Here is a 12091-nt window from a genome sequence, read left to right as displayed (position 1 = left end):
AAAAGCCCCAAATCCCCATAATCCAGCCAAAAAGCAGCCCAAACCGACCCAAAGAGAGGCCAAAACTGACCCAAAGACAGGCCAAAAGGAGGCCAAAACTGACCCAAAGACAGGCCAAAAGGAGGCCAAAATTTACCCAAAGAGAGGCCAAAAGGAGGCCAAAATTCACCCCAAATTTGTGTTGATCATGTTTTTAAAATGAAGTGGGTTTTCTTCTGGGTAGAAATTCCTGCTTTTTGTGCAGTATTTTGGCTTTACACAAATATGCCAAAACATCCAAAACACATCCGTATATGGAATCAGATGTTCCACTCTTTAGTCAGTCTTCTGTCTTTCCATAAACATACCATACCATCCCTATACTGGATCCACTCTTTGTCCAGTCTTTGGTTCACCACACATACACTATACTGCCAAAAGTATTCACTCACCTGCCTTGACTCACATATGAATGTCAGGTCCATCCCATTCCTAGTCTATGGGTTCAATCTGACGTGGGTCCACCCTTTGCAGCTCTAACAGCTTCAACTCTTCTGGGAAGGCTGTCCACAAGGTTTAGGAGTGTGTTCATGGGAATTTTGGACCATTCTTCCAGAAGCGCATTTGTGAGGTCCCACACTGATGTTGGACAGAAGGCCTGGCTCTCAGTCTGCGCTCTAATTCATCCCAAAGGTGTTCTATGGGGTTGAGGTCAGGACTGTGTGCAGGCCAGTCCAGTTCATCCACACCAGACTCTGTCCTCCATGTCCAAATGGACCTTGCTTTGTGCACTGGTGCACAGTCATGTTGGAAGAGGAAGGGGCCAGCTCCGAACTGTTCCCACAAAGTTGGGAGCATGGAATTGTCCCAAATGTCTTGTTCTGCTGAAGCATTCCCAGTTCCTTTCAGTGGAACTAAGGGGCCCAGCCCAGCTCCTGAAAAACAACCCCACACCATAATTCCCCCTCCACCAAACTTTACACTCGGCACAATGCGCTCCCACAAGTATCGTTCTCCTGGAGACCGCCAAACCCAGACCCGTCCATCAGATCGCCAGATGGAGAAGCGCAATTGGTCAGTCCAGAGAAGGCTCCTCCCCTGCTCTACAGTCCAGTGGCGGCGTGCTTTACACCACTGCATCCACCACTTTGCATTGCACTTGCTGATGTATGGCTTGGATGCGGCCGCTCGGCCACGGAAACCCATTCCATGAAGCTCTGTGTGCGCACTGTTCTGGAGCTAATCTGAAGGACACATGAAGTTTGGAGGTCTGTACCATTGACTCTGCAGAAAGTCGTCCACCTCTTCACACTCTGCACCTCAGCATCCGCTGACCCCGCTCCGTCAGTTTCCGTGGCCTACCACTGCGTGGCTGAGTTGCCGTCGTTCCCAAACACTTCCACTTTCTTATAATCCAGCTGACAGCTGACTGTGGAATATTTAGGAGCCAGGAAAGTTCACCACTGGATTTGTTGCACAGGTGGCATCCTATCACAGTTCCACGCTGGAATTCACTGAGCGACCCATTCTGTCACAAATGTTTGTAAAAGCAGTCTGCATGCCTAGGGGCTGGATTTAATACACCTGTGGACATGGAAGGGACTGGAACAGCTGATTCTGATTATTTGGATGGGGGAAACAATACTTTAGGCAATATAGTGTATGTCAGAACTCAGACATATACTGCTGGTGCCTCCACATCTGTTATGGCTAACCTGACCACAGTTAAGACTAAAGGTTTTCAGAATGACAAAAGAAAGACAAAAAGGACAAATGTATGACATAATACTGACAGAATATTTGCTATCTGGGTTACCTGCATCACACTGACTAACACCTGATCACTAAGGAACAAGACCGCTGGTTAAGTCTGAGCCAGATTACCAACAGACCAGTCTCTTTTGTTTGACTGAATTGTGGTTCTGTGCAGATGTGAACTTTCTTCTGCATGAGTTTAGCATCATTCGCTTTGACAGAGATACGCTCCAAACATGGACATCAACAGGGGGCGGGATCTGAGTGAGAGTCTGAACCTGATCGATGTTTCAAACAGATGCGGAACCTCCAGGTTCAATTCTTGACATTTTGTTGATGGGATGGGTTTGAGAAATCTGAGGCCAAATATGGACATTTCAATTCATTTCATTGTCAAAGAACCTTTTTCAATGAAAAGTCGTCCTTTCAGTGGAAGATTATTGGGTCAAACGGACTAACCCTGACCTTGATCCTAAACAGACTAACCCTGACCCTGACCCTAAACCAGAACCACAGGTGTCCTCAGACTTACCTGGATCAGGATGTACAGACCGGTGAGTGGGAGGAGCACCAGGCCTGTGAAGGGCGTGGCCAACAGAACGATGATGCACACCTCCAGCAGTTTGAACAGGTATCCCAGCATCATCTTCAGCCCGTCAGGGATCATGCAGTCGATGGCATCGATTTCTTTGGAAAAGCGGTTCAAAAGGTTTCCACTGGGAGTCACCTCAAAGAAGGACATGGGCGAGTGGAGCACATTCTGCAGAAGGTCAGCATGGAGGTACCGGGACGCCAGGATCCCCCCCAGAGAAACAGCCAGGGTGGTCCCAAACATGGACAGGCCTGAAACACAAAACCAGGAGGAGACCTGTAAAGGGTTAAAGCTAATGGCGTTCATTTGGTCTTCTGTTTATGTAATTATACTTTTCTTTTATCTTTTGTTCAGGTCTAGTTTTTAGATGTTTCCTGTTTGACAGTTTCCACTGTGACTCCAGTCTTCCTCAGAAACCTCATCCCACATTCTGCTGACCTGTCATTTATCAGCTGGTTGGCTCCACAGTCCCATCAGAGTCCGTCGAGCCGACCATGCCTCCTCCACCTTGGGTGGTCTGTGGAGGAGGGAATCCCAGGTGTGCAGAGGGTGTACGCCCCCTGGTCCTGGAGGAGGGAATCCCAGGTGTGCAGAGGGTGTACGCCCCCTGGTCCTGGAGGAGGGAATCCCAGGTGTACAGAGGGTGCACGCCCCCTGGTCCCAGTTGATGGTGCCGCTCGCCCGCTGCCTGATCTCGATTGCCTCCTTGATCCAACGTTTGAGTTTGTTTTTTTCAGATGTTCTAATTGTGCCCTTATCCCAGTCCATGATGTGGGTGTGTCTTCTGCTGTGGTCTGTGATGGCTGAGTTTAGGTTCTCCTGTTTGGCTTATTATTATTATAACATCCGAAACAAACAAACTCAAACGTTGGATCAAGGAGGCAATCGAGATCAGGCAGCGGGCGAGCGGCACCATCAACTGGGACCAGGGGGCGTACACCCTCTGCATACCTGGGATTCCCTCCTCCAGGACCAGGGGGCGTACACCCTCTGCATACCTGGGATTCCCTCCTCCAGGACCAGGGGGCGTACACCCTCTGCACACCTGGGATTCCCTCCTCCAGGACCAGGGGGCGTACACCCTCTGCATACCTGGGATTCCCTCCTCCAGGACCAGGGGGCGTACACCCTCTGCACACCTGGGATTCCCTCCTCCAGGACCAGGGGGCGTACACCCTCTGCACACCTGGGATTCCCTCCTCTAGGACCAGCGGGCGTACACCCTCTGCACACCTGGGATTCCCTCCTCCAGGACCAGGGGGCGTACACCCTCTGCACACCTGGGATTCCCTCCTCCAGGACCAGGGGGCGTACACCCTCTGCATACCTGGGATTCCCTCCTCCAGGACCAGGGGGCGTACACCCTCTGCATACCTGGGATTCCCTCCTCCAGGACCAGGGGGCGTACACCCTCTGCACACCTGGGATTCCCTCCTCTAGGACCAGGGGGCATACACCCTCTGCACACCTGGGATTCCCTCCTCCAGGACCAGGGGGCGTACACCCTCTGCATACCTGGGATTCCCTCCTCCAGGACCAGGGGGCGTACACCCTCTGCACACCTGGGATTCCCTCCTCTAGGACCAGGGGGCATACACCCTCTGCACACCTGGGATTCCTTCCTGCAGGACCAGGGGGTGTACCTTCTTTTGCTGAAGGACAGACCTCTGACAGAACTGAGCTCAGGTCAGATAGAAAAAAGATCCAACTACCAATTAAATCTGGAATCTTCTGTCAGAACAGAGACTGAATCTACAACCAGTTCACCAAACCTGCCCTTCAGAACCCCTAAGTGAACTGAGGTGGATCTGGATCAGGTCTGACCCACATAGACCCCCTTCAGAACCCCTCAGTGAACCCAGGTGGATCTGGATCAGGTCTGACCCACAAAGATCCCCTTCAGAACCCCTAAGTGAACTGAGGTGGATCAGGATCAGGTCTGACCCACAAAGATTCCCTTCAGAATCCCTAAGTGAACTCAGGTGGATCTGGATCAGTTCTGACCCACAAAGATCCTCTTCAGAACCCCTAAGTGAACTGAGGTGGATCTGGATCAGGTCTGACCCACATAGAACCCCTTCAGAACCCCTCAGTGAACCCAGGTGGATCTGGATCAGGTCTGACCCACAAAGATCCCCTTCAGAACCCCTAAGTGAACTCAGGTGGATCTGGATCAGGTCTGACCCCCTTCAGAACCCAGGTGGATCTGGATCAGGTCTAACCCTGGGTGAAGCCCAGCAGTGCGAACACGCCCAGTTTGAGGTTGTGGTCGGTCTGCGTTCCGTTGACGGGGGCGTCGTCAGCCCACAGGCTCAGCCAATAGCTGTAGGCCAAGGAGGCGGTCTGCTGGAACCCACAGAGGAAGAGGATGATGACGATGAAGGTCCGACCCAGGGTCCGGAAGTACTCTGAGTACATCTGCAGTTTGACCTGAGGACGACAGGACACCTGGGTTAGTCCCACCTACCTGGGTTAGCCCCGCCTACCGCTGTGTGCAGGTAATAATAAAAACGACGACAATAATAATAATAATAACAGTACTGATGATGGCTTTAATCAATATGTGGACTATTCAGGCCTAGACTTCAATTTAAATTATTAATAATAACTTCATCATTTGCAGTCTGACCACATTAGTCCTGGTCCAGGTCTGTGCACTGGGGTCCTGTGGCTCAGAGACTAGACTTTAAAACAGTTCAGCTGGTCTACAGTCTGTCCAGGGTCTAGAACTGAAGTCCATCTGGGACATGTTGGTCCCATATGAACCACCTGGGACCTGAGAACCTCATGGACTGGTCTGAGACCCTCATGGACTGGTCTGAGACCCTAATGGACTGGTCTGGAATAGATCAGATTCACTTTGACTAATAAAAGAGGGAACAGATCTACTTCAACCCAAACAGTGGACCTGCTGTAGGCTCTAAGGGCTGGAGTTAAGGTCTACTTAAGGGTTAGGGTTAAGGTAAGGTCTACTTAAACAGACGTACCCGTCCAGTGTGGGCAGAGTCAGCCTCTGTCAGTTTCCCAGCATCCTCTGGGTCAAAGTCCTGATCTGTGGTGACCTGATGACCACTGGCACTGCTCATGTCACAAGTACTGGAACACAGTTACAGTTACAAGTTCTGGATTACAGTTACATTCACAAGTACTGGATTGAAGTTGCATTCACAAGTAAAAGTACTGGAACACAATTACAGTTACAAGTACTGGATTACAGTTACATTCAGGGGACATTTAGCACTTATACAAAACACACTGTTCTACACACACACACACACACACCTATATATATATATATTTTTATATATATATATATATATATATATATAAAAATATATATATATATACACACACACACACACTCACACTAGTACACATGCCCTGTGATAGTTATATTGTAATATATAAACTAATGTGTGTGTGTGTATATATATACATATATATATATATATATATATATATATATATATATATATATATATATATATATACAGGGTGGGGAAGCCAAATGTACACTGAACATTTAGTTGTTTTTTCTCAGCAGACACTACGTCAGTTGTTTTGAACCCAAACATATACTGATGTCATAATCATACCTAACACTATTATCCATACCTTTTCACAAACTTTTGCCCATATGAGTAATCAGGAAAGCAAACGTCAAAGAGTGTGTGATTTGCTGAATGCACTTGTCACACCAAAGGAGATTTCAAAATAGTTGGAGTGTCCATAAAGACTGTTTATAATGGAAAGAAGAGAATGACTATGAGCAAAACTATTACCAGAAAGTCTGGAAGATACTATTAAAGAAGAATGGGAGAAGTTGTCACCCCAATATTTGAGGAACACTTGTGCAAGTTTCAGGAAGCGTGTGAAGGCAGTTATTGAGAAAGAAGGAGGACACATAGAATAAAAACATTTTCTATTATGGACATTTTCTTGTGGCAAATAAATTCTCATGACTTTCAATAAACTAATTGGTCATACACTGTCTTTCAATCCCTGCCTCAAAATATTGTACATTTATCTTCCCCACCCTGTATGTATGTATATATATATATATATATATATATATATATATATATATATATATATACACAGTCTATTTTAATATAGAGAATGTGATTAAATTATATACATGTACTATTACTCATGATGCAATAAGCACACTCTTTATTTTACTGTGACTAGTTTTCATAATGCTAACATGGATTATTTCCTTCAAACACTGTAGTGCAGCAGATAGCTGAAACAATCTTTCACTTGGTGATACAAGCACCAAATTTGGCACAAACATGCTCCAGGAGCTACTCTTTCACAAAAGTCCGCTATCCAGGTTGAAAAACAAAATGGCCACCATTTTTCAAGATGGCCGACTTCTGAACTGGTTGAACTGTCATTTTTGCAAGATTTGAATATTTGACTTTAAAGGTCTGAATATCATTTTAGAATGCAAAAAAATGAAATTCAGCATCTCTAAAAAACCAAAATGAAGAAATCATGGCAACTAGGGTAGAATATGATTAAAATAACACTATTTTGTATGTCTTGAAAGTTCAATGTCGTAAAAAAAGGGGAAAAAAATAGTTTATCGAAATAGGTTTGTTATTTGACACAGGAATACAGGAATCAGCTCTCTCTTATGCAGAAGTTTGACATCAGTCTTCACATTTGCAGGTGCACAACTGTGTGCACTTCAGACTGAAACGATAGCATTTGCATCTGCCTCGACATTCTGTCTTGCACCCTAACCATAGCCCTGGAATCTCAGCCAGAAGCTTTTCTTTGAGTCTTGTTGAATTTATGTCAGGTATGTCTGACCCAAACTAGTGAAGTCTTTCTGTGAAAAGATTGACCAGTTCTGCCAGTCGGAATACAGCAGGCTCATCGCTGTTGTTGCTTTTTTCAACAATGTATGTAACAAGCTCAGAGAACACTAACTGAAAGGCTCTCTTTTCTTGAGGCAACTGCAATTTTGCTTTGTTCTCTTATGTTTATGTTTATGTTTATGTTTATGTTTATGTTTACGCATTTGGCAGACGCTTTTTTCCAAAGCGACTTACAGGGGAAAACCAATTAAATCACTCAATCAATCAAATTTTATTTATATAGCCAGATCACAAAAAAGTTATCTCTTGACATTTTATATATAGAGTTGGTCAAAACCAGACTCTAAGTCAATTTACAGAAACCCAACAGACTCTTCTGCAATATGGGCTCTCTCCCTATTGTAGAGGGCCGTCAGGCAAGAGCAGTGGTACCTGAGTTCCAGTGCCACGACATCCCCACTACTTAATACAGCCAAAAGGTCTGCCATCATTGAGAGTGCGAGCACATTCATTTAGGTCTCTCATTCAGCTGCATTGTCATAGCTTGTCGCAACTCTGACTCTGGTTCCCTCTTCTCACACAAGAAACATTTTTCCACTTCAAAGCTAGTCCTGCGAACTTTTGAATGTCCTTCACCAGGATCCTTCTGCATTTCAGTGGCTCTTTTCCTGGCACGCTCCAGTTTGCAATTGCTGAACATTTGGCGGCAGTTTTGGTGGTATTTTGCACCGTTTCGCCTTAGGGTGTCCTCAATACCACCCCCTTCATCCAGCCTAGATATGTTTAGCCTTATAGGAAGCAGATTAATTTCCTGAAATAGTGGCAAGTTTGTGGCTATCATCGAATAGCCATCAGAACTACAACTATAATGGGGTTGGAGGAGACTTTAACTCCCCTTTTGTATCAGTTTGACAGAGGCAACATTTCCTCCAGTCACTTTTATTTGTACAACTGAGTGGATTGTTTACAGACATCTTGTGTAGTACGGTTAAAGGCCGAGGGGCTATCCTTTTACCACCCAACCGAACAAGATATCAAAGCACATTATGATATGGGATACAACAAGGTTCTGGCATCTGGACCCTACACCTTGCCCAATCGTTCATCCAGTGCCATTTAAGTCCCGTGCGATCTGTACACCATCCGGGTAACTAAAGCCCCATTACCCTTGGCTCGGCTCTCCCGCGCTGGCACATCCTGTCTATTCAGGTGCGGCTATCTAACTACAATAAAATTTGTTCTCAATAACAATAATAGTTAGTAACTACAACTACAGTTAGTAATCTACAAGCCGACACTGAACCCCATGCTGAGTCTCACAGCAGTGATGTCACCAGTGTGCCCTGGTTGTGCTTTGACATCACTCTAATATTGAACAAATGAAAGAAAGGAAGCTTGATACAGTAGGCCTATCCTGAAGAGTGATGGTGGAGTTGATGGTACAAAGGTACTTTGCTATATCTGCAATCAGAGTGTTGCGCTAGAACACACATTTTGGAGTAAATATGCCACTTATTCAAAAACTAAGGGGGTATTTTGGACTTGACTGATGCTAGTTACTTCCTTTTCACAAAAAATTTCATTTTGAAGCTTTCATTATCCAAACAATTGTATATCTATAAGCATTCTGTGGCGGAAATGGTGTTTTTCATGTTCAGCCTGGCGGCCATCTTGAAAAATGGCGGCCATCTTGTTTTCAACCTGGATAGCGGGCTTTTCTGAAAATATAGGTTCTAAAGCATATGTGTACCAAATTTGGTGCTTGTATCACCAAGTGAAAGATTGTTATGGTATATTGACTTAATCTGCTGCACTATGGACTGTCTGTTTAAAATATCAGATTATATGATGGTCCAGTTCAAAGAACATGTTTATGTCTGAGGATAAAAACTGTGTTTACAGCGACTAGTCTGGGATTGAATACTGAGTAAAGGTTTACCTGAGGGTGGAAAATAAAAGAGTCTGTGAAGGAGGACTGGTTCTGTTGGACTGGTGTCCTGTTGGACTGGTTCTGTTGGACTGGTTCTGTTGGACTGGTTCTGTTTGACTGGCTCTGTTTGACTGGTGTTCTGTTGGACTGGTTCTGTTGGACTGGTTCTGTTTGACCGGTTCGGTTGGACTGGTTCTGTTTGACTGGTGTTCAGTTGGACTGGTTCTGTTGGACTGGTTCTGTTTGACTGGTTCTGCTAGACTGGTGTTCTGTTGGACTGGTTCTGTTGGACTGGTTCTGTTGGACTGGTTCTGCTGGACTGGTGTTCTGTTGGACTGGTTCTGTTTGACTGGCTCTGTTTGACTGGTGTCCTGTTGGACTGGTTCTGTTGGACTGGTTCTGTTTGACTGGCTCTGTTTGACTGGTTCTGTTTGAGTGGTTCTGTTGGACTGGTGTCTTGTTTGACTGGTTCGGTTGGACTGGTTCTCTTGGACTGGTGTCCTGTTTGACTGGTTCTGTTGGACTGGTTCTGTTTGACCGGTTCGGTTGGACTGGTTCTGTTTGACTGGTGTTCAGTTGGACTGGTTCTGTTGGACTGGTTCTGTTTGACTGGTTCTGTTGGACTGGTTCTGCTAGACTGGTGTTCTGTTTGACTGGTGTCCTGTTGGACTGGTTCTGTTTTGTTTCTCTCTTCTCTCAGTCTTTTTGTTGCAGCTCTTTCACAAACTGCATTTATTCAAATTGAACTAATAAGAGGAAATGATCTGATCTGTCCATCAGCCCTAACCCTAACCCATCAGCCCTAACCCTAACCCTAACCCTAACCCTGCTGGGGACAGACTGTCACACTCTACTTTTCTCATAAATCCAAGTGAATGAGTTTCATTTTAACACCAGTTCCCTCAGGTCTAAATAAACCCAAATACACTAACACTGTCCAGTGTTCATTTAACACCAGTTCCCTCATGCCTAAATAAACCCAAATACACTAACACTGTCCAGTCTTGAAGGTTGATTATATGATGGATGATCCAGATGTTTTACCTGATCAGCTGTTCCTGAGACAGATCAATAGAAAACTCCATCAGACTGAGACGAGACACCGACTTCCTGGAACCTAGAACAGAAAGAAAGAGTTACAGTTAGGGTTATCCTTACCCTTATCTCTGGGTGAGGGTTAGTCTTACCCTTATCTCTGGGTGAGGGTTAGTCTTACCCTTAATCTCTGGGTTAAGGTTAGTCTTACCCTTATCTCTGGGTTAGGGTTAGTCTTACCCTTATCTCTGGGTGAGGGTTAGTTTTACCCTTAATCTCTGGGTTAAGGTTAGTCTTACCCTTATCTCTGGGTGAGGGTTAGGGTTAGTCTTACCCTTATCTCTGGGTGAGGGTTAGTCTTACCCTTATCTCTGGGTTAGGGTTAGTCTTACCCTTATGTCTGGGTTAGGGTTAGTCTTACCCTTATCTCTGGGTGAGGGTTAGGGTTAGTCTTACCCTTATCTCTGGGTGAGGGTTAGTCTTACCCTTATCTCTGGGTGAGGGTTAGTCTTACCCTTATCTCTGGGTTAGGGTTAGTCTTACCCTTAATCTCTGGGTTAAGGTTAGTCTTACCCTTATCTCTGGGTTAGGGTTAGTCTTACCCTTATCTCTGGGTTAGGGTTAGTCTTACCCTTATGTCTGGGTTAGGGTTAGTCTTACCCTTATCTCTGGGTGAGGGTTAGTCTTACCCTTATCTCTGGGTTAGGGTTAGTCTTACCCTTATGTCTGGGTTAGGGTTAGTCTTACCCTTATCTCTGGGTGAGGGTTAGTTTTACCCTTAATCTCTGGGTTAAGGTTAGTCTTACCCTTATCTCTGGGTGAGGGTTGGGGTTAGTCTTACCCTTATCTCTGGGTGAGGGTTAGTCTTACCCTTATCTCTGGGTTAGGTTAGTCTTACCCTTATGTCTGGGTTAGGGTTAGTCTTACCCTTATCTCTGGGTGAGGGTTAGTCTTACCCTTATCTCTGGGTTAGGGTTAGTCTTACCCTTAATCTCTGGGTTAAGGTTAGTCTTACCCTTATCTCTGGGTTAGGGTTAGTCTTACCCTTATCTCTGGGTTAGGGTTAGTCTTACCCTTATGTCTGGGTTAGGGTTAGTCTTACCCTTATCTCTGGGTGAGGGTTAGGGTTAGTTTTACCCTTAATCTCTGGGTTAAGGTTAGTCTTACCCTTATCTCTGGGTTAGGGTTAGTCTTACCCTTATCTCTGGGTTAGGGTTAGTCTTACCCTTATGTCTGGGTTAGGGTTAGTCTTACCCTTATCTCTGGGTGAGGGTTAGGGTTAGTCTTACCCTTATCTCTGGGTGAGGGTTAGTCTTACCCTTATCTCTGGGTTAGGGTTAGTCTTACCCTTATCTCTGGGTTAGGGTTAGTCTTACCCTTATCTCTGGGTGAGGGTGAGGGTTAGGGTTAGTCTTACCCTTATCTCTGGGTGAGGGTGAGGGTTAGCGTTAGTCTTACCCTTATCTCTGGGTTAGGATTATCCTTACCCTTATCTCTGGGTTAAGGTTAGCCTTACCCTTATCTCTGGGTTAGGGTTAGGGTTAGCCTTACCCCTGTCTCTGGGTTAGGGTTAGCCTCACCCTTTTCTCTGGGTTAAGGTTAGCCTTACCCTTATCTCTGGGTTAGGGTTATCCTTACCCTTATCTCTGGGTTAGGGTTAGCCTTACTCTTATTTCTGGGTTAGGGTTAGCCTTACCCCTGTCTCTGGGTTAGGGTTAGCCTCACCCTTTTCTCTGGGTTAAGGTTAGCCTTACCCTTATCTCTGGGTTAGGGTTATCCTTACCCTTATCTCTGGGTTAGGGTTAGCCTTACTCTTATTTCTGGGTTAGGGTTAGCCTTACCCTTATCTCTGGGTTAGGGTTAGCCTTACCCTTTTCTCTGGGTTAAGGGTTAGGGTTAGCCTTACCCTTATCTCTGGGTTAAGTTATCCTTACCCTTATCTCTGGGTTAAGGTTATCCTTTCCCTTATCT

At 45.5% G+C, this 12091-nt stretch overlaps 1 pseudogene; it reads right to left on the bottom strand.

Annotated features, from left to right (window-relative positions):
* The window catches only part of LOC115416019 (multidrug resistance-associated protein 1-like), an 83588-nt pseudogene that overhangs the window by 25185 nt on the left and 46312 nt on the right, over positions 1–12091 (bottom strand).

Source organism: Sphaeramia orbicularis, unplaced genomic scaffold (genome assembly GCF_902148855.1).
Source record: "Sphaeramia orbicularis unplaced genomic scaffold, fSphaOr1.1, whole genome shotgun sequence".
Lineage (NCBI taxonomy): Eukaryota > Metazoa > Chordata > Actinopteri > Kurtiformes > Apogonidae > Sphaeramia > Sphaeramia orbicularis.
The sequence above is the reverse complement of the archived record's forward strand: the minus strand, read 5'-3'. Positions and strand labels throughout refer to the sequence as shown.